This window comes from Xyrauchen texanus, chromosome 24, assembly GCF_025860055.1.
Source record: "Xyrauchen texanus isolate HMW12.3.18 chromosome 24, RBS_HiC_50CHRs, whole genome shotgun sequence".
Classification (NCBI taxonomy): Eukaryota; Metazoa; Chordata; class Actinopteri; order Cypriniformes; family Catostomidae; genus Xyrauchen; species Xyrauchen texanus.
Window position 1 is genome coordinate 13,022,884 of NC_068299.1, and position 21,192 is coordinate 13,044,075.

General features: G+C 38.4%; 1 pseudogene; it reads right to left on the minus strand.

Annotated features, from left to right (window-relative positions):
• Positions 1-1,108: 1,108 nt before the first annotated feature.
• Positions 1,109-21,192, minus strand: part of LOC127617501 (transcription factor IIIB 90 kDa subunit-like) — a 37,488-nt pseudogene continuing 17,404 nt past the window's right edge.

The following is a 21,192-nucleotide window of genomic DNA, read 5'->3' on the forward strand; positions in this document are numbered from 1 at the left end:
ATTAAACAAAGAAAAAAAATTTAAATAAAGTGAAACATTCTAATGTTAAACACTTGCATAATAGGCAGCCACAATAAAAAATAATTATACAGAAAAAGCCAAAAACAGATTCCCTAAGAGCACAGATTTTCTGTCACTAAATATCCTGTCATATTAAAACATCATTAACGACTACATCGACTACATATCAGCAGCATTTATCTGAAATGAATTTCCTTCAAGTACTCATTTAAATTCAATGTTTCCATAGTAAACAAAAAAAAAAAAATAAAAATAAAAATCCTTATATGTACAGCATATATTATTTGTGACAGCACCTCGCAAACGTTGTGCTCAAAATAAATAATTCTTACCATTATCCCAGAATGGAATTTCCACAGGACTAGTAGGTGATTGTGTAATATAAATTTTAAAAAGGCAGTAAAAATGGCCAAAATGAACACTGTAACCAATCAGCTTCAGTCCAAACTGAATACTATGCGCATAGAGGTACATCTGGTTGCAAAAATAACACTTTGGCTCTGAATTTCATCACTGTATTCCAAGCAGTATACTGCAATAGTTGAGGGCACGTGCACATGCACACATTTGTCCACAAATGGCTAAACCTTGCGTGGGATAATCTCTTTAGATGTGCAAGATCATATGTCATCATTAGCCTAAAACACACAGTAATGCAGTTAACTAGAAGGCTTACAAACTCCAGAGAGAGAATTATCACTCTCCACACACACAAACTTGTCCTCTTGTTTGTGTTGTGAATTATAATGATTGTATATGCATGCACTTAGTGATGATTAAGAGCTGAGTGTGTGTGACGTACCTGCACAATTTATAGTCTAAAGTCACTCAGAACACGCGCCCCTGCATGAAAGCAATTGCACTAACACAAATGTGAGGTCTTATCGTGCCTTCTTCAAAAGCATACAGGATGTGATTGCTAATAATTTCAGACCTTTTATTCATGTAGTTTGTTCTCTTTTAGTTGTAGCTTGCTCTATACATCTCACTGTAGTGTATAGTCCCTACATCTTGCATCTATAACACCAGCATTTGTTTGTTTTGGAACAGAATTAAGCAGGATAGGCTTTCTGGTGACACTCTGGATTTAGAACCCGTCATCATCATCATCTACCTCAAAGCCGAAATCTGTAGAAAATAGAAGAGAAGAACAAAGAAAAGTAAGCATACTTTAATGGCTTTTTTCTGAACTACAGTACAGACAGGGTGATCAGGAGGATTACATTTTGTGATTATGAGTCTCTATTATCTGGCTGACTGTGTATTATCCTACTTATTACACTACTACGTACCAAATAAATAAACGGGTATGAAATATAAATGTAAATATTGGAGGTGAAATTATTTTATTATTTGAGTGAAAGAGAAACTAGCACAGCTATTTAGGAAATCAGTTGCCAGGGACAATGGTCGATTATATGTTATTCGGTCATTCTGCAAAAATATCTGACTGCTGAATTTTGTGATTGACCAATTCAAGAGTATTCCACAGTGACGTGTAATAAAATGTGTCACTAGAGGCTTCTCCCATCAAAATGCTCAGATTTTAGGTAAAAGTCTAAAGGAATAGGTCATTGTGAAGATTAAAAAAGGTCAAAAGTCATCCTAAAGGTAAAGGTAAGGTTTGTTGCATCACTTACCAATGCTGCCCATTATCTGAATGACACTGACACAGTTCTTCCACTTCATCGTCATCTTTCTCATCCACAGGGTCTTCGTATGCCACTGGTCCACTTTCCACAACAACAGTATTCTGGGTAAGAGCAGCAGGGTGGCCACTGGGCACCTGAGCCATTCTAGGTGTAGAGGACATGAGCCAGCAAATGAGAGAATGTTCAATTTTTAAACATATTCAAAAACATTCTTTATGAACTCCTTGATTGTGTGTCTGAGTGCTTGATCCTGTTTTTGTGCTCCTGTCTTCTGATAGTCTGTGATTGTGTCACTTCCTGCAGGAGTTTTACTTTCAGTGCAATATACTTGTCAAATCTCGCCTGGTTAGGACATGTAATCTGAGTAAACAAATAATATATTATGATGAACTTCCTTTTCCTGAAGGAATGCTGTCAATCACATTCCCTTCATTTCCCTGTTGCCAAGTAATTGCAAGGGGTTGCCTAGTTACCAACAGCACTGAGTTTTGACCTCTTGTTGTAGTATTTTTGTTCTGGGTTAAAAAAGATAGAGATTTATTATCTATTAACTCTCAAGCAAAGAAGTTTAAAGGTAGTAGAGAAAAGAGCAATTTAAATATGGAATTTTGGATCAACATCAAAACTTTGTCTTCAGTATGATACTAAGCACTAGTAATTCCGTTATGATACTTTAAGCAATAAATAAACTACATCAGATGACTAACAGCATTTTAACATATAGGGCGCTGTGCATTTGTTCATGAATATGAGGAGAAAATAACAATGAACTTACTTGGCAACTGGATAATGACATAAGAAGTCGAACTTGGCAGTATGAATCTTCTTATATTTAATGTGAGCCCGATTTCCCCCCCTGTCGTGTTTTCTGCATCTGCTGTGAAAGCATGCCTGTAATCTGAGGTGCCCTGTGTGGCACATTGGGAAGTATTATAGTAATGTTATATAAAATCTTAAACCAATTACCGTAGTAAATTCCTCAATTTATGTATTGAATTTTCATTCTCAAATCACTGCATTGTTACACACCTAAAAGCTACCTTTGTTTTAATGCTTCACAGTTCAGTATCTGAACTTCTGAAGTGTGTCCTGACAATTTGCCAAATGACAGTAGTGTACAGTTTTATTTATTTTTTTACGCACTGGTATACAGTACAACCCAAGGCCAATTTAATACAGACAGTGAGACAGACTGATCTAAAGGGATAGAGTGGTGACTGAAGCTAACATTTCGCACAAACATCTCCTTTTGTGTTCCATGGAAGAAAGAAAGTAATTTGTGTTTGGAACAACATAAGGGTGAGTAAGTGATGACACCATTTTGATTCTTGTGTGAAGTATTCCTTTGATAACACACAAAATATAAAGATTTCTGATGATAGAACACATCCGGAGGAAGTGACAGAGCCAATAAAGAACTACAGTATTCTATGGGCCAGAATGACAGCGAGACATCAGCAGGAATCCAGAGAAAAGAGCATGTGTCTTCAAGAACTGCTCAATTCCAGAATTCAGTAGCCCACGTTTCGTCACAGTCTGAGGTGCTACTTTAACTTATGATACGCCAACTCAAACTAGGGCCTTAGAGTATATGCTTAAGAGTCAGACTGCTAATATAGGACCAGCTCTCTTGCTCAAAATAATTATCTTAATTTAGACATGAAAGGAAAAAAACGTGCTTTTAGGTCAACATAATATACTTTCCTTATGCTGAGGATGAACTAGAAGATGAAGCTCTAGGCCAGAGGGCCATTTGAGGGTTAAGGAAAATTGGTTTAATATATAGAGAGGCCTGCCAATATCCTGCCCTAGTGTGAAGGACGGTGATTTCATCTCACTCACCTGATCGAGGGCCAGCTTCTTAGAGGGCTGTGTGCAAATATAAGGGGCTGTAACCTTGGAGACAGCAAGAAAGAAAGAGAGAGAGAGTGAAAAAGACAGATAGACAAGATCATTAGGATAAAATGGCTATTCTCTTAATAAGAGCTACTCTGGGTATTCTGGATTAATTAAAGTTTATTGGCCTTGTTAAAGATCACAAATGTTGGCCTATCCAGTCAGATAAATAAAGTAATATTCACCTTACATATGTATATTTCAGTTTAGTACACTGCCTAAAAATCACTGATTCATTATAATGCAAATCTTGACACATTATTGAAATGAATTCCCTAAATGTGCACATTTAAATTCTATAAGCCCAGAATTTACAGAACCACAGAGACTTTAACACAGACTTTCTATTCTACCCTTTTTTCCACAATTTGGCATGCCCAATTCCCAATGTGCTCTAGGTCCTCGTGGCGTAGTGACTCACCTCAATCCGGGTGGCGGAGGACAGATCTCAGTTGCCTCCGCGTCTGAGACATCAATCCACGTATTTTATCCCATGGCTTGTTCAGAGCATTACCGCAGAGATCTAGTGCGTGTGGAGGCTTCACACTGTTCTCCGCGGCATCCATGCACAACTCACCACGCGACCACCGAGAGCGAGAACCACATTATGGTGACCACAGGAAGGTTAACCCAACGTGACTCTATCCACCCTAGCAACCAGGCCAATTGGTTGCATAGGAAGCCTGACTGGAGTCACTCGAAACACCCTGGATTCAAACTTGCAACTCAAGGTGGTTAACGTCTTTACTTGCTGAGCTACCCAGGCCCACAACCCTCCACTTTCTAATGAATGTCATTCTCTGTTTTCAGTAAAAAAAAAAATATTTGCTCTCTTTTTCAAAAATGCATGAAGAACATTTGCGAATCAAGCACATTTTTATGGATGGTAAACAGAAAAGAGATAGTAATCCCCTGTCTTGGATTACCATCAACCTCAAATCTCTCACTGCAAAATTCCCATAGGTATAAACATGGCATTTGAGCTCAACTGACAACGTGGGGTAAAAAGGGGAGAGTGAGACAGACAGAGTAAGATAACAGCATAGGCAAAGATGAATCCAGAGAGAGAGTTTTTCCACAATATCAATAATTTTATGTCAACATTGCAGTGGCACAGTGCGAATAATGAGTTTACTCATTATCCAAAGAATGTAAGATATGTTAATGAGGTACGGATGAGATGCGCTTAACCCACAGCATAAATAAACGCTAATCAGAATCATATGATTCTCCTGATTATACATCTGATTATGCAGAAGAGATTCGGCTCTCATGAGAGCAGATCTATCTATATAACCATGAGATGCCCCAAATCTACTCTCACACACATCTTAAACTCAATCACAATCATTTATAAGCCCTATTCGGACGGCACTGAATTTAAACTTCCGAATCTGAAATGTCTATTTTCTCCCACCTCCCTTAAGAACATTCCCTCCAAAATGATCTACTGTTTTTTGATGAACACCAAGGTCGTGTGGTCATTTAATTTCTACCAGGAAGACTCGCAGACTTGAGTGAAATTTAGGATTACATTTATTTGATGAATATAAAACAGAAATATAATGTCTTTCTTTGGCAAAAGCCCCGTTAAGCTTTCAGAAGAATTTGTACTCGGAACCATCATATCCTGCCAGAGATAGGAGGTAGGGGTGAGGGGCCAAACCCCATGCAGGACGGGACTCAACTGGTGGTGGTGGGGCGGTGGAGGTTGCCGTTTTAGCACACTGAAACAGCAAAGTGATAGATTGTGAGCAGCCTTCTAAAGCAGTGGCTTACATGTGATTGTCTAGCAGTTATCTAGCTAATGGTACGATGATGTACAGCAGCTAGTCTTCCCACTAGAACAGCTCTGGAGGTAATGGAAAGTTGTGAAAATTGTGTAACAGAAATTTTTTAATAATTCACAGTAATAAAATGACATCACCGCTCCACCACAGTGAGTGGGATCTCTTCAGTAGAAGGGAAAGAAAAACGAGAGCCAGATCACGTAAACTATTGAAATGGTCAATTTTAATGGCAGCAATGTAATAAAATTATAATATATCACATTTTAATGTAAATACATTTATACATAGGGCTTGCATGACTACTCATTTATATGGGTCGAGTAGTCCCAGAAAAGTTGCCTGGGTTAATGTCTTATTTAAAAGATTTAATTTCCACCTCTACATTTTAAACACTGACAGATAACTCTAAACATATTTAAACGCAAATACAGAGGACACAGTTTGTGGATTGATGAATTTTCCATATAACAAGTGCAACTGCAATCATGTGATGGACAAAAAGTCTTGCTTGTCCCACATGATTAAATTGTCATCCAAATGCAGGAGTTTTAACACAGAGGAGCCATGAAAATGTACATTTACAGACGTCACCCTGAGGCTGACACTATTGCTTCTGAACAGTGCTTTACGGCCAAAGTATACTTCGGTATTACGTGTGCCGGTGCATCTAGTGCACAGTATGTTTATCGCAAACTCGTCATCAGCAAAGTCGGCCAGCCCGGACTGTGTGTAGCCCAGATTATCTAGTCACATGGACAGTCCTCTTCTATGCACGTTGTTAGTGTATGCGCTGGCCGTTGACTGTACTAATCACAAAGCAGTCGTAGTCTGCATGCGTCGAACATGTCCACATGAGTTTGTGGTCAAAAGAGTATATTTTGAAAGGCTGAGCGCAGTACCATGCTTGAGACGGAACAGCACGCTGAAAAAAACAGTTTACCCAAAAGTAACTTCAGAAGCAAGCTTATGGTCCTATGCAGATCTTTCTCTTTTTCTCAAGGAACACGAAAAACTTCCTCTCCTTTTTTTGGGTCAATTCAGCCTTGAGAAAGCCGTAACTTTCTTTCATCTCCCAGACAGCAGACAGCTCACCTCTCTCTCTCACTCTCTCAAGAGATGCAAGTTTTCTGCCAGTAAGCCGATTAAGAAAGAGACTTCGAGCCTACAGCAGAATGAATCTCAGAGGAACAGGGGAGGAGAGAAAGTACCAAAAAAAAGTTGAGGATGAGTCTATTGAACAGCTGTCAGAGAGCGAGCAAAAGTGTTAGTGAGAGGGGGGCTGTTTAATTACCAGATGTGTGATGGTGTGCAATGGTGATTTCTGGCACTCCAGGTGTGAATGTTTTCATGAGACAGACCCAAGTATTGATACAGAGTAGGTGTTGAAGAACAAAGACTAGTGTGGCACAAAAATGAGTGCAATCCAATGTTATAATTGGTAACAAATCTAAAATAAAACAAAAAATCTAAATGAAAAATAGAAAAACATAATCAAGAAATCTGAAAAATTAATTTCTAAAATAAAATAGAAAATATTATACAATTTGAAACCTTTACCTGCTATATATATATATATATAAACTTAAAAAAAAAAAAATTAAAAGACCAATAAAAAAATCAAATGTAAATTAAAACTAAAAACTATAATAACTGGTGCTGCAATCCATCTCACATTCTCTCAAACCCTCACCTCTGTACAGACTCTAATGAAACCTTTGCCATTTCAGAAAATGTTTTACTCTCCCTCACACACACGCACGCACACACACACACACACTTTTTATAATCTCCATGGCTCTGTATAAATGCTGAGCTGTGGGTATTTGAGAGAAAATGAAAATGACCAAAGAAGGGTTAGGAGAGAGGGGGAAAGGGGGGTGACACAACAGGGGGCAATTATCCAGACTATTTCTGGAAGAAAGAGTAAGAGAATGTGAGAGACTTATTACATTTAACATACAGAAGCATGGCAGAACTGTATGAAAGGAGGGATGAACAGACCAGCAAATGGGTGGATGTTCAGGTAATTGCTGGAGGATGTCGGGATCAGGCTGTAAAAACACAGCAGAGAGGCAGAAAAGGCAGTTTGCTTGTACATGTTTGACTGTAAATAAGGACTGAACTCAGACTTCAATGGCTTTATTTTCAGCAGATAATCACACACATGCACACACACTTAATGGCACTCATTTGAGTTTCTGTGATAAATTCAGCTTCATCTTTTTAAATAGGTCTGGACAACTCTTCAGAGAGAAAAAAAAGGATATTTCGATGATTTTGCTGGCTATATAAAATTAAGTAACATAATGGATATCACAATATTGTAATGCACTTTTCATGTCCCCATTAAGTTTCCTAAATGTAGTTACAGGTGAAACTCGAAAAATTAGAATATCGTGCAAAAGTTCATTAATTTCAGTAATTCAACTTAAAAGGTGAAACTAATATATTATATAGACTCATTACAAGCAAAGTAAGATATTTCAAGACTTTATTTGATATAATTTTGATGATTATGGCTTACAGCTTATGAAAACCCCAAATTCAGAATCTCAGAAAATTAGAATATTGTGAAAAGGTTCAGTATTGTAGGCTCAAAGTGTCACACTCTAATCAGCTAAACACCTGCAAAGGGTTCCTGAGCCTTTAAATGGTCTCTCAGTCAGGTTCAGTTGAATTCACAATCATGGGGAAGACTGCTGACCTGACAGTTGTGCAGAAATCCATCATTGACACCCTCCACAAGGAGGGAAAGCCTCAAAAGGTAATTGCAAAAGATGTTGGATGTTGGAGTGCTGTATCAAAGCACATTAATAGAAAGTTAAGTGGAAGGGAAAAGTGTGGAAGAAAAAGGTGCACAAGCAGCAGGGATGACCGTAGCCTGGAGAGGATTGTCAGGAAAAGGCCATTCAAATGTGTGGGGGAGCTTCACAAGGAGTGGACTGAGGCTTCAAATGTCGTATTCCTCTTGTCAAGCCGCTCCTGAACAACAAACAATGTCAGAAGCGTCTTACCTGGGCTAAAGAAAAAAGAACTGGTCTGTTGCTCAGTGGTCCAAAGTCCTCTTTTCTGATGAGAGCAAATTTTGCATCTCATTTGGAAACCAAGGTCCCAGAGTCTGGAGGAAGAATGGGGAGGCACACAATCCAAGATGGTTGAAGTCCAGTGTGAATTTTCCACAGTCTGTGTTGGTTTGGGGAGCCATGTCATCGGCTGGTGTTGGTCCACTGTGCTTTATTAAGTCCAGAGTCAACGCAGCCGTCTACCGGGACATTTTAGAGCACTTCATGCTTCCTTCAGCAGACAAGCTTTATGGAGATGCTGACTTCATTTTCCAGCAGGACTTGGCACCTGCCCACACTGCCAAAAGTAAGAAAACCTGGTTCAATGACCATGGTATTACTGTGCTTGATTGGCCAGCAAACTCGCCTGACCTGAACCCCATAGAGAATCTATGGGGCATTGCCAAGAGAAAGATGAGAGACATGAGACCAAACAATGCAGAAGAGCTGAAGGCTGCTATTGAAGCATCTTGGTCTTCCATAACACCTCAGCAGTGCCACAGGCTGATAGCATCCATGCCACACCGCATTGAGGCAGTAATTAATGCAAAAGGGGCCCAAACCAAGTACTGAGTTCACATGCATGATTATACTTTTCAGAGGGCCGACATTTCTGTATTTAAAATCCTTTTTTTTATTGATTTCATGTAATATTCTAATTTTCTGAGATTCTGAATTTGGGGTTTTCATAAGCTGTAAGCCATAATCATCAAAATTATATCGAATAAAGGCTTGACATATCTTACTTTGCTTGTAATGAGTCTGTATAATATATTAGTTTCACCTTTTAAGTTGAATTACTGAAATTAATGAACTTTTGCACGATATTCTAATTTTTTGAGTTTCACCTGTAAATTAGGAAACTAAAGTATGAGAAAGGTAAACAACAAGGTATACTTGGATTTAAATGAGTTTAAATCAGTTTAAACTGTCAATTTCAAAAAATTGATTCATAAACCAGATGAAATTTTTAGTAGCAAAAATTATGATAAAGTTGGTAATATTGATTCATTTCAATTAATCAGTTTGAAATGTCCATTTCAAATAATTTATTTAAAACGCTGATTCAACGATTATTTTAGTAGCAAAAATGGTATTAGAGTTGATAAATTTAAAGGGGTCATGAAATGGAAAATTGATATTTAGACATATAAGTGGTAACTGTATTTATAGTTCCCATAGATTTGAAAACTGTGTTTGTGATGTCACAAGACATTGCTCGGTTTTATTTACATCCCACATCATGTTTGGACTTGGACTTGACAGCAAAACCATGAGTAAGCAATTTAATTCATAAATATTTCATATGATTTGACTGTTTGATAGTAATGGTGCTGATGTGCTTGAGTGAACAGTTTAATATATTTGGATGCAATGTGTCTTAAGTGCGTTGTGTAAACCCTGAAATTTAGATTTATAATGTTGTGAAGAGCTTGTCTCTCTTCCGATTGAGTTTCAAATATGGCTGAATTTGAGGGGTTGCACGATGTTAGCCAATCAGAACCGTTTGTAAAACATTTATAAATAAATATGTAATTTGTTTAGTTTAGTGAATTTATTGTATTTTTTTTCTTCTTGCAATAAACATTTTGAATCAGGTTAGTCTTAAAAGGCTGCAAATAGTGTTTAATGCCATTTCAGAGCAAATACATAAATACATATACTCTAGGCTAAATGGCTAAAGATTGAAAAATAGATTGAAAATTTTATTTTTAGCAATATTGCCCAGGCTTAGTGTGACACTAGTGAATGAATAAAAAATGAACAGTAAAAGAATGCAGGGTCATCATGTTACTGAATAATACAGACACTCCCATTCCGACGGACTGCATTCAGTAAACAGACTGCTGACTGTTATTGTTTGTGTTAAGAAAAAGAAGGGAAAAAACAGGATAGTGAGGTGAAAGGAAGGGGGGAGGGAGACAGTGAGCTGCTGTGGTAACAGTTTAATGGCTTAAAGGTTGTTCAGCTTAAGAACTCAAACTTCCATTCACAAAAACAAATCATACAAGCTACTTTCGGAATGAATGATTCAACACATCTATCCTTTTCACTTGAACCATTCAGCAACTAAGAAAAAACAATAGACAGAGATTAAATCAGCCACTAAAAGAGAGAGAGAGAGAGAGAGAGAGAGAGAGAGAGAGAGAGAGAGAGAGAGAGAGAGAGAGAGAGAGAGAGAGAGAGAGATGTGCATTGTTCCATGATGTTGGCCTTTCTATGTCACGACAGTAAGGTGGAGCACATTTTGTGTTCAGAGTCTGTCCTTAAATACAGAATATCCATTACTAATGACAACCCAGAAGAATCTTCAATCAAAAAAGTGTTGAATAGAAATGAGTTCTTCAACACAGTGTTACAACACACACATGAAAGGAGGGAGTCAGGGAGTGGGCCTCAGTGGGGCCTCACTTTAAATATGTGCTCTAAACTTTAATGTCTTCCATACCAGCATTTAGAGACTAAATATAGAGCAGACGGGCTATTCTAACTGACCATATGTATGGGACTTTCTCTCTCACACACCCACAGTTCATTTAGCCTAGACTGGCCAATTCTTAACAGTCATTCAGACCTGCCCTGTACTCGAGGGCACAAAAGGGTAGAGGACATAAAGAGAGAGAGACAAACATAAGGACCTTTCACACTTGTAGCCCAACCCACAAAAGCTCCAGGAATTTTCCATTTAGGGTTCATGAGTGAAACCCTAATTCGTTTTTCCAGGAAAACAGACCCAACAATTGTCCACCAAAAGTCCATCAAAGATTTGGGAAGGTTTGAGGAAAATCTACACGATTCAGGTGGCAAATACACACAGAACCCCTACAAAACAGTACTATGGTGGAACCATTGTATAGTGATGTTATTAGATGACAATACTTTGATATATATTTTGCAGGATGAACAATTGCCATATTCATATAACACAGTATTTACATGGTACTCCAATGTATTATCATCATGGTAGTCTCCATAAACCATGCTATTGCCATGGTACCATGTCCAAAACAAAACAAAACATGGTAATACCATAATACTTTTTGAAAGTGCAGTGAGGGAGAGTCTATACTGACAGCATGAACCAGCATCACTAACAGAGAACAACAAAGAAAACACAAATGTCTGGTCAGAGTGACTCAAAGTGACTGAAAACATGCAACACGCAAAACCACAGCAAAGCCTAAATTGTTCCTTTGAAAGAACTAGTCTAATATACCCTGCCTTTGTGTGTCAAGTCAAGTCAACCTTTATTTATAGAGCGCATTTAAAAACAACAGAAGTTGACCCAAAGTGCTTAACAGATCAAACAAATTAATATACAATAACAGAGCAATATATATATATATACACACACACACACACACACACACCGATCACCCACAACATTCAGTTTCAGATTAGCAGTTACAGAAATATTCAAACCAGCCCATCCGGCACCAACAATCATCCATGCGATATCGAATCAGCCAATCGTGTGGCAGCATAAATAATGCAGATACGGTTCAGGAGCTTCAGTTAATATTCACATCAACCATCAGAACGGTGGAAAAATTATTATCTCAGTAATTTGGACTGTGGCATGATTGTTGGTGTCAGATGGGCTGATTTGAGTATTTCTGTAACCACTGATCTCCTGGGATTTTCACACAACAGTCTCTAGAATTTACTCCTAATGGTGCCAAAAACAAAAAACATCCAGTGAGTGGCAGTTCTGTGGATGGAAATGCCTTGTTGATGAGAGAGATCAACAGAGAATGGCCAGACTGGTTCGAACTGACAAAGTCTACAGTAACTCAGATAACTGCTCTGTACAATTGTGGTGAGAAGAATATTCTGAGATGTGGGTTGGTGCTGTGCAAAAAGTGGGAGGCACATATACAAACTGTTGTAATTCCTACACCGTTCACCTGATTTGGATGTAAATACCCTCAAATTAAAGCTGAAAGTCTGCAGTTAAAGCACATCTTGTTCGTTTCATTTCAAATCCATTGTGGTGGTGTATAGAGCCAAAAGATGGTGTCGATGTCCCAATATTTATGGACCTGACTGTATATAAACAGATTGACCCTGTCAAAAGCCTAGCTGCCGCGTTTTGAACCAGCTGTAGGCAGGATAATGCTGTTTGAGGGAGACCAATGTGCAATGAGTTACAATAGTCTAACCTTGATGACATTAGTCAGTGGATCACAATTGCCAGGTTTTTATTGGAAAGAAAATGTACTTTACTTTAGTGATAGATCTCAGATGGACAAAGCTGATCTGCTTATTGAAAAGTAATGAGTAGTTTAAATCACTCCTTACATGAGTATGCCTATACAGACTCTTCTGGTGGAAGGAGAAAAGGTCCAGAAAAAAGGGTGTGGGCAAACAAATAAAGACGAGGGTGTATGAAGTGGGAGAGGATCTGTTATAAGACTGAAAACACCAACAACACTTTCTAAGACACAGGATTACTCAAAAACAGATCTCTCAACATTTGCTACATTTCTTTAATAACCTAATTTACTATCTAGAATAGTTTTAGAATGAAGATTTTAACTCCACAGAAATAATAAAATAGTGATACTTCTAGAGCATACTTTAGGTGTTTTCACAACAGAGCTTTTGATGCAGACATAAGTCCGTTTCACAGTTCGGTTCATTTAACTGGTGTGAACTCAGGTGTGCTCCAGCAAATTAAGTCCAGTTGAAAACATGGTTTTGAGTGTTGTTCATTTGAACTCCTGCAGTGTTCGCAGTTGGATGGAGAACAGTCTGCCCTAAATCGAGGATGTTAACCGCTATTGATGACATACAATTTGGATATTTGCATACTCCTTATTCTTATACTACTTTTTATATAATGTACTCCTCATAGCTGCGTGTCTCCAAACAAATTGCCTTGAGTAAGCAGCTTACATTCTTCGCATCTCATACAATGCTTTTACGGCCTTTAAAGATTTGTTGGTAAATCCAAAGGGACAAAAACATGAATAAAACAGTGAAGCTGGAATCTTCTTATCCATTATCAAGTAATTAACCTAACTAAGGTGGTAAACAAACAGTTACCACTAGTAGTCATGGTGGTAGTCACCATAATGATGCATGCATACCATACAAAAGTACAATGTGAAAAGAGACCAGTGGGGTGAATTTATTAAAAAGAAAAAATAGAAATAACAAAGTGACATAAGTATTCAGACCCTTAACTCAGTACTTAGTTGAAGCACCTTTGTCAGAGAGTACAGCCTTAAGTAGGCATACAGGATTACAGCCATCTTCATACTCCTTTTGGGTATGATGCGACATGCATTAAACACCTGGATTTGGGCATTTTCTGCCATTCTTCTCTGCAGATCCTCTCAAGCTCTGTCAGGTTAAATGAGGACTGTCGGTGGACAGCCATTTTCAGGTCTCTCCAGAGATGTTCAATTGGGTTCAAGTCCAGGCTCTTGCTGAGCCACTCAAGGACATTCACAGAGTTGTCTCTAAGCTACACTTGTGTTGTCTTGGCTGTGTGTTTAGGGTCATTGTCATGTTGGAATGTGAACCTTCGGCCCAGTATGAGGTCCTGAGCACTCTGGACCAGGATTTCATTAATGATATCTCTGTATTTTACCGCGTTAGGCTTTCCTTCATCCCTGACCAGTCCATGAGTCCCTGCCGCTGAAAAACACCCCCACAGCCTGATGCTACCACCACCATGCTTCACTATTGCGATGGTATTGCACAGGTGATATGCGGTGCCTGGTTTCCTCCAGACATGACGCTTGGAATAGAGGCCAAACAGTTCAATCTTAATTTCATCAGACTAGAGAATCTTGTTTCTCACAGTCTGAGAGTCCTTTAGGTGCTTTTATGCAACTTTCAAGCTGGCTTTCATGTGTCTTGCATGGAGTAGAGGCTTCCGTCTGGCAACTCTGCCATGAAGCCTAGATCGGTGGAGTGTTGCAGTGATGTTTGTCCTTCTAAAAGTTTCTCCCATCTCCACACATGATCTCTGAAGCTCAACCAGAGTGACCATCAGGTTCTTGGTCACCTCTCTTACCAAGGCCCTTCTCCCCCGATTGCTTAGTTTGGCCGGGCAACCAGCTCTAGGAGTCCTGGTTGTTCCAAACTTCTTCCATTCAAGAATTATGGAGGCCACTCTGCTCTTGGAAACCTTCAGTGCAGCCTAAAATAATTGTAGCCTTCCCCAGATCTGTGCCTCGACACAATCCTGTCTCTGAGCTCTGCAGGCAGTTCCTTTGACCTCATGGCTTGGTTTGCTCTGATATGCATTTTCATCTGTTACACTTTATTTAGACAGGTGTGTGCCTTTCCAAATCATGTCCAATCAATTTAATTTGCCACAGGTGGACTCAAATCAAAGTGTAGAAATATCTCAAAGATGATCCAGAAATGGGATGCACCTAAGCTAAATTTTAAGTGTCATAGCAAAGAATTTGTATACTTATGTCAAAAAATACTTAAAACAAAAAAGTCATTATGGGTATGGAGTGGAAAAAATAAATAATTTAAAGCATTTTAGCATATGGCTGCAGCACAACAAAATATGAAAAAATGAAAGGGTCTGAATACTTTATGAATGCACTGAATATACAGTATGTGTATATATATATGTGTGTGTGTGTGTGTGTGTGTGTATATATATATATAGAGAGAGAGAGAGAGAGAGAGAGAGAGAGAGAGAGAGAGAGAGAGAGAGAGAGAGAAAACTTTTCTCCTACATCTTCATACCTCTTGTCAAAGCTGCTGATAGGTGTGCCCTTCTTGGGTGAAGGCAGGTGGGACTTTTGGGTCTTTCTTTATGTCTTTTAGGACATCATTGTTTATTTTTGTTGAGATGCATTTCTGCTCTAACATCTTTTCAATGGCCTCATCTGCAGTGCTGGCATTGATAGGCTCACGCCTTCATGATGGCTTTTTAGGCTATGAGACAAACCAACACAGAAATGAGAAAAAAACATATTTAAGACCCTCACACCCACAACTGTCTTCATGAAACATCTATTTACCTTCCGCTCCTTATATATACCCTGCTCCTTTAACTTTGCTATTCTTTATTCCTTTTCTGTAGTAAAAAAAACAAAACAAAACAAAAACACATAGTGCCGAAAACAATAAAAAAAATGTCTGCTTAGTTTAAATTATTCTGTCATGGGTAAAATGAACACCCACCTTTTGTTCTTTGAGGTAATCTGCATTTTGAATCATTCACAGATCAGTCTTCACCTAAACGTCCTTCTCATTTAGGATATACTGAATATAAGAAAAGAAAAAGAAAAAATTAAATCTCACGCACTCGGTCATGAATGAGCTGAATGCTGCAACTTCAGCTGACAGAAACAGATTTAATTCTACTCTAACCTACTATTCTACAAATTTTTCATGTTTCAATAAATTAATTACATTTTTAAAGAAAAATCAATACAGCAGAAAAATCACCTATATTGGGGTGTTCAAACCTCTGTAATGCCCACATCTACAAAACAGACACTCCCACCTTTGTAATAAACAGCGTGATAATTTAGTCCTGCCTGAATCCATAAATGAAATCACGGACATTGTTTGATAATTGCAAATAAGGCTAAAGACAATTTTTTTATTTTTGGGTGAACTATCCATTCCAAAATCATGTGGAAAGCAGGGCATATGCACAAGTGTGTGAGCGCGAGAGAGTACGTTTATCTGTGGTTTCTGCCCTGTAGCTGGTCTTACTGTAAAGTCCTCTGGGCTGCTGGGTTCATTATAACAGAGGCTCTACAGTTGCAACTTCCAGGGTAATTCTCCCTCCTCCCCCCTTTTCCTCTTTTCCAGGTCCAGTTCCTCCCTTCCCCCAGCCCAACTCTCTTTTCTTGCTGCCTGGAGATTGTTGGCAATGCTTCAGAAGTTTGCCACTCTCTTATGTGTTGTAATAAGGATGGGGTTAGAGAGAGAAAAAAAAAAACAGAACGAGAGGGAAATTCTGGTTTTCTTGCATCTGAGTGAGGTGGCCTCAATGCCAGCAGATCCCTTGATTCAAGAAACCTGACCTCCTCTCGGCACTCAGATCTTCACACACAAAGACAAAACACACACAGAGTCTTCCAACAGCGCACGTTATAACACACTGTGACTGTGTCTATGACTCACATGTGTGTGATGTGGTGACAGCATAAATAGCACAGATTTGTTACAAGAGAAATAAAAACCACACCAGAGACTGTACCAGGTGCAGCTGGATCTAAGTGTAGATAGATAAAAAGAGGAAACAAGAAAAAGGGTTTTGTCATCCCTATGAAATATTAGCGGAAAACTACAGCTCAACTACAGATCAAATTACAGACAGGGGGTTGGTGCCCATTCTCCACGTTTACACAATAGAAAAGGTGGTTTGGGCTCAGCACCAGCCCCTGCTGGTCTCGAACCAAGAAACGTTAAAGGGATAGTTCACCCAGAAATGAAAATTCTTTAATGATTTACATACCTTTAAACCATACCAAATGTGTATGACTTTCCTTCTTCAGCAGAACCTACATTTTATAAGCCCATTTCAGCTCTGTTTGTCCATAAAATGCAAGAAAATGGGAGCCAATAGGCTGCTGGCTGTTTGACGGTTCAAAATGCATAATTAGGCAGCATAAAGTAATCCACACATCTCCAGTCAATCAATGTTTTCTGAAGCAAATCGGTAGGTTTGTGTGAGAAACAAATTGATAAATAAAACATTTATAACTTTAAATCATTGGTTCCGGCCAACACTGGATTGCTGTTTGAAATGACCTAACTCTCGCATAACGTTTGTTCCTATGTTGTAAACCAAGCGCGTGCTCCCAACTTCTTACGTGAATGTGCCGTCACGTGATGGTAAAATGACTGCTGGCAGGAAGCAATTTTTAATTGATGTTTTAATTATCAATTTGTTTTTTACACAAACTTATTGATTAGGTTCAGAAGACATTCATTGATTGACTGGAGTCATGTGGATTAATTTTATGCAGAATAATAAATATGCTTTCAAACCGTCAAACAGCCAGCATTCTGATGGTACCCATTTACTTGCATTGTAAGGACAAACAGAGCTGAAATGGGCTTATAAAAATCTAAATTTTGGTTTGAAGAAGAAAAGTCATACACATCTGGGATGGCTTAAAGGAGAGTAAATCATGAGAGAATTTAGATTTTGGGGTTAATTAACCCTTTAATATCAGTGGGTGTGGGTGGGAGAATGTCCTCACCAAATAAAGTTCAAAAACAAAAACTAGATTGCACCAATTATTATAAGCAAAGCTGTCTACGCAGGAAACATGCAATGTGATGGGTGTTTAGTTGATGGACATTCTATTGCATTGCACAGAACAGCTCCAGCTACTTCATTTCTCCAGTCATTCTTAAGTAAAATTATTATTTACAACTAGTAAAGTTTGTCAAAACAAACTGACGTTGGCTTGACAAAGCCTAGTCTTAAAGTTTAAACTAGTTTTAAAATTTGAATGGTTATACAGACATTATGGTAAGACAAAGAGCTAGCTAACTAGACAGACAGACAGACAGAGTTTTAATTAACAAGCATTCCATTGAACATTCCGTCAATGTAAGTCATCAATGGCATTTTTCAGTCTTCAAGGTCTGTATCGAGTTTGGTGGATGTAGCTTAAAAGCTGTAAGAGTTAAGAGTTTTACATTTTGAAGAAAGAAAAAAAGAGGGAAAAAAAATAGTTTTTCTGTCGAATAACAGTATGTTGGCTTCGTCAAGCCCACAAAAATATAATATGTGTGGTTTGATTGTTAGTCATTTTATTTGTTACAACATCTGACCATTGCATCAAAAACAGTTTGTGCTGGCACTACAGTCGGAAACTTGTTCCATTTGTTTAAAAATACCAGAACTGTATTCATGACTTTCAGTTCCATTAATGGTTCTTGAACATACATTCTTCAGCCAAAGCAGATGGAACACTGTACTAAAATACAAATGTATTGTAGGTGTGCTGCTGCACTGCCCCTCTACTGGATCTAAAGCTCAAAACACACAGAATGACCCGTGTAGTCAGGTACCTGAACAAATGACTTTTATGATCTTTTGAATCTGCTGTGCAACACACAGTGTGACCAGTGTCTTGCAGTTCCCCAATGAAAGACTCTTATGAGTAGTTCCTTTTAGTGAATCAAAAACAATTAAGTCGGAGAAGTTGCTGAAGTAATCTCATCTTTTGAAAAGTCAATAAAAGCTTTTATTTCTAAATATTTCTTTCTCAAAAGTAAAAATTGTTATTTGAACAGTTAAGCAATCGGGATTGATTGAGAGGAATCAGAACCAGGAAAAAAATGGAAAAAGAATCCTTGCATTTCTTATGATTCCCATTCCTTTGGATTTTAAAATAAATTCTGAAAATTTGCAACACTCATACACATGGACAGCAATGCGCTAAGTAATTTGCAATTACACCATCATTCGAATCTCTAGTAAGTGGAATTCGTGGGCCGGTTCGGAGAGGGGTACAAAAAACCCCCAGCAGAGCAACTGTTGAGCACCAACTTCTAAATAGAAAACCAGCATGATTATCATGGAAAAGGGGTTACAGTTAAAAGAAGGGGCCAAGTTCAACAAATTACAGAGAAGAGAGGAAACAAATGAGAGACTCCACCTAACACTAATCATTCCTTCTCTACATCTATTCCTCTCTCTGTTCTTCAACCAAAAAACATCTCTGCCCTGAGACAGATTTCTGAATGATGCTGTCAACCCCAACATTAGTGTTTCATATGTTTGTTTGGTGTGTGGAAAAGCCATTCTTTTCTCCACTGTGGTTTCAGTAACACTAACACCTGTTCAGCGTCAAGCATTGTGTCCGACTAAAGACATACAGATATTTCCAGATAGTACCAGACGGACACCTCCTTTTCTTCTCTCCCTGGACAATTTTCTTCATTCAATACCAGCAGAGGCTCACAAAACATAATCATTTGATAACGTCACTCAAACTGACATGGTTGGACAGAATAACAACACTGAATGCCAAGAAAGCAAAAGATGGACAATGGAGATGCAGAGATATCATGGAAAGAGAGAGGAAGGGGGAGATTCTTTCAGAGGAGAATAGGGCAGACAGGCCCATTAAAAATTGACCCCTTCTTACCCCTGTGACTTCCCCAGGGAAACCCCTCGCCCACTCACACACCTGCTACAATTGCCTTTATAGCCCAGAGGCTGGAGAGGGAAAATGAGAGGGCAAGATAGAGAGAATGTCAAGAGAGAAGACATGCATGTGCTTTTTCACACTCTACTGTACAGTCAAAGATGGGGGAGGCCCAGTCCAACAAACACACACACACACACACATACACACACACTAATGCAATGAAATGTAAATGTAACAGTGGAAAACAGGAAACAGACTTTATTCATGAGCTCTCACACATGTTCAAGTGCCCTTCAGGTGTTACATCTAGACAGGAAATCAGCATTACGGGGGGGGCTCCATACACAGATTTTTCTGTCAGTGTATGTTAACAGTACAGTGAATGTGTCTATCACATAGATAGAGCCTGCTACAGTCATTTGCTTTTCCCTTCCAAACTCCTGTCAGTCAGTTACACTCTTGTGATGTCATATTTCACACAGATCGCAACAGTATCCCTGTTGGATGACATCATTTCACTGTCAGATCTTCAAATTGACACTTTGGCCCATTTAATTAGGAGAAAACGAAGCAATAGATGAGCAGCAAAGACTGAAATGATGGAACGCATTAATTAAACAATAAGACAAAAATTAAAGGGTAAACAACATAAATCACAAATGTGTTATGTTTATAATATCACTAAAACTAGCAACAATAATGATTTCACAGCTTTAAACAAAACTGTTTCTAAAACTAGATCCATATCAAAGTCCTAACAATGGGCTGGGCAAAATATAGAATATTCACAATATATTAGCAATAATTTTGTTGCCGATGTAAAATCTTGTGTGTGAGCATTTATGGAGATGATTTATATCTAATAAAACTAAAGAATTAAAGTTGGGAAGTGTGATTCATATTTGTTAATCTGTTCAAATTGAGGGGGGCCCTTAATTTATTGCTTTGTGTATTTAACTTCTTGCGATATCAATTTGAAATAGCCTACAATGTCTGTTTAGTTGAACTTATAGTTCCTATCTATGATTGGGAAAGCCATTTCAAACTATACAAGATCATATTTGTTTTTTTGTTTTTTTGCAATCAACCAGTCCTTACAAATGGACAGGGCACCTCAAATCAATGTGATCTGTGACATGACTCTAAACATGGAGTTTATAAACATGTTATGAAGACTGACAAAATCACATCTGTGTCTTATGAATGTGAATTGGTGTCACTTTTGGCACATCTGTCCATTACAAACCCCCAACAGCTGTCCAGGGGATACGTTCAAACGAGTGAGAAGAATAAATGTCACTCACACACTTACTCTGTATTTTATTCTCCTTTGAAAGCCACCTCTCCCTCCCCTCATCTCCTTATCTCCCTCCCCTTCTCTCTCTCCATCTCCTCCCACTATATTCCTTTTTTCTAGTGTAAATGAACAAGTCTCCTCTGTTCTCCTGCTCTGAAGTTCAAGGGAGATTCTAACAGATGGGAAGATTTTTATTAGACCAAGGAGAGTGTGTGATACACACACACACAACAGGGGCATAACTTAAAAGTAACAGAAACCAGAGGGAAGAAAAAAAAAATTAGTTTAATGTACTGACTGGTCAATAAAATGAAAGGGAAAACTGAAACATAGAAAGAAGCTAAAGAAATTGGGATGCTACTTTCTCCT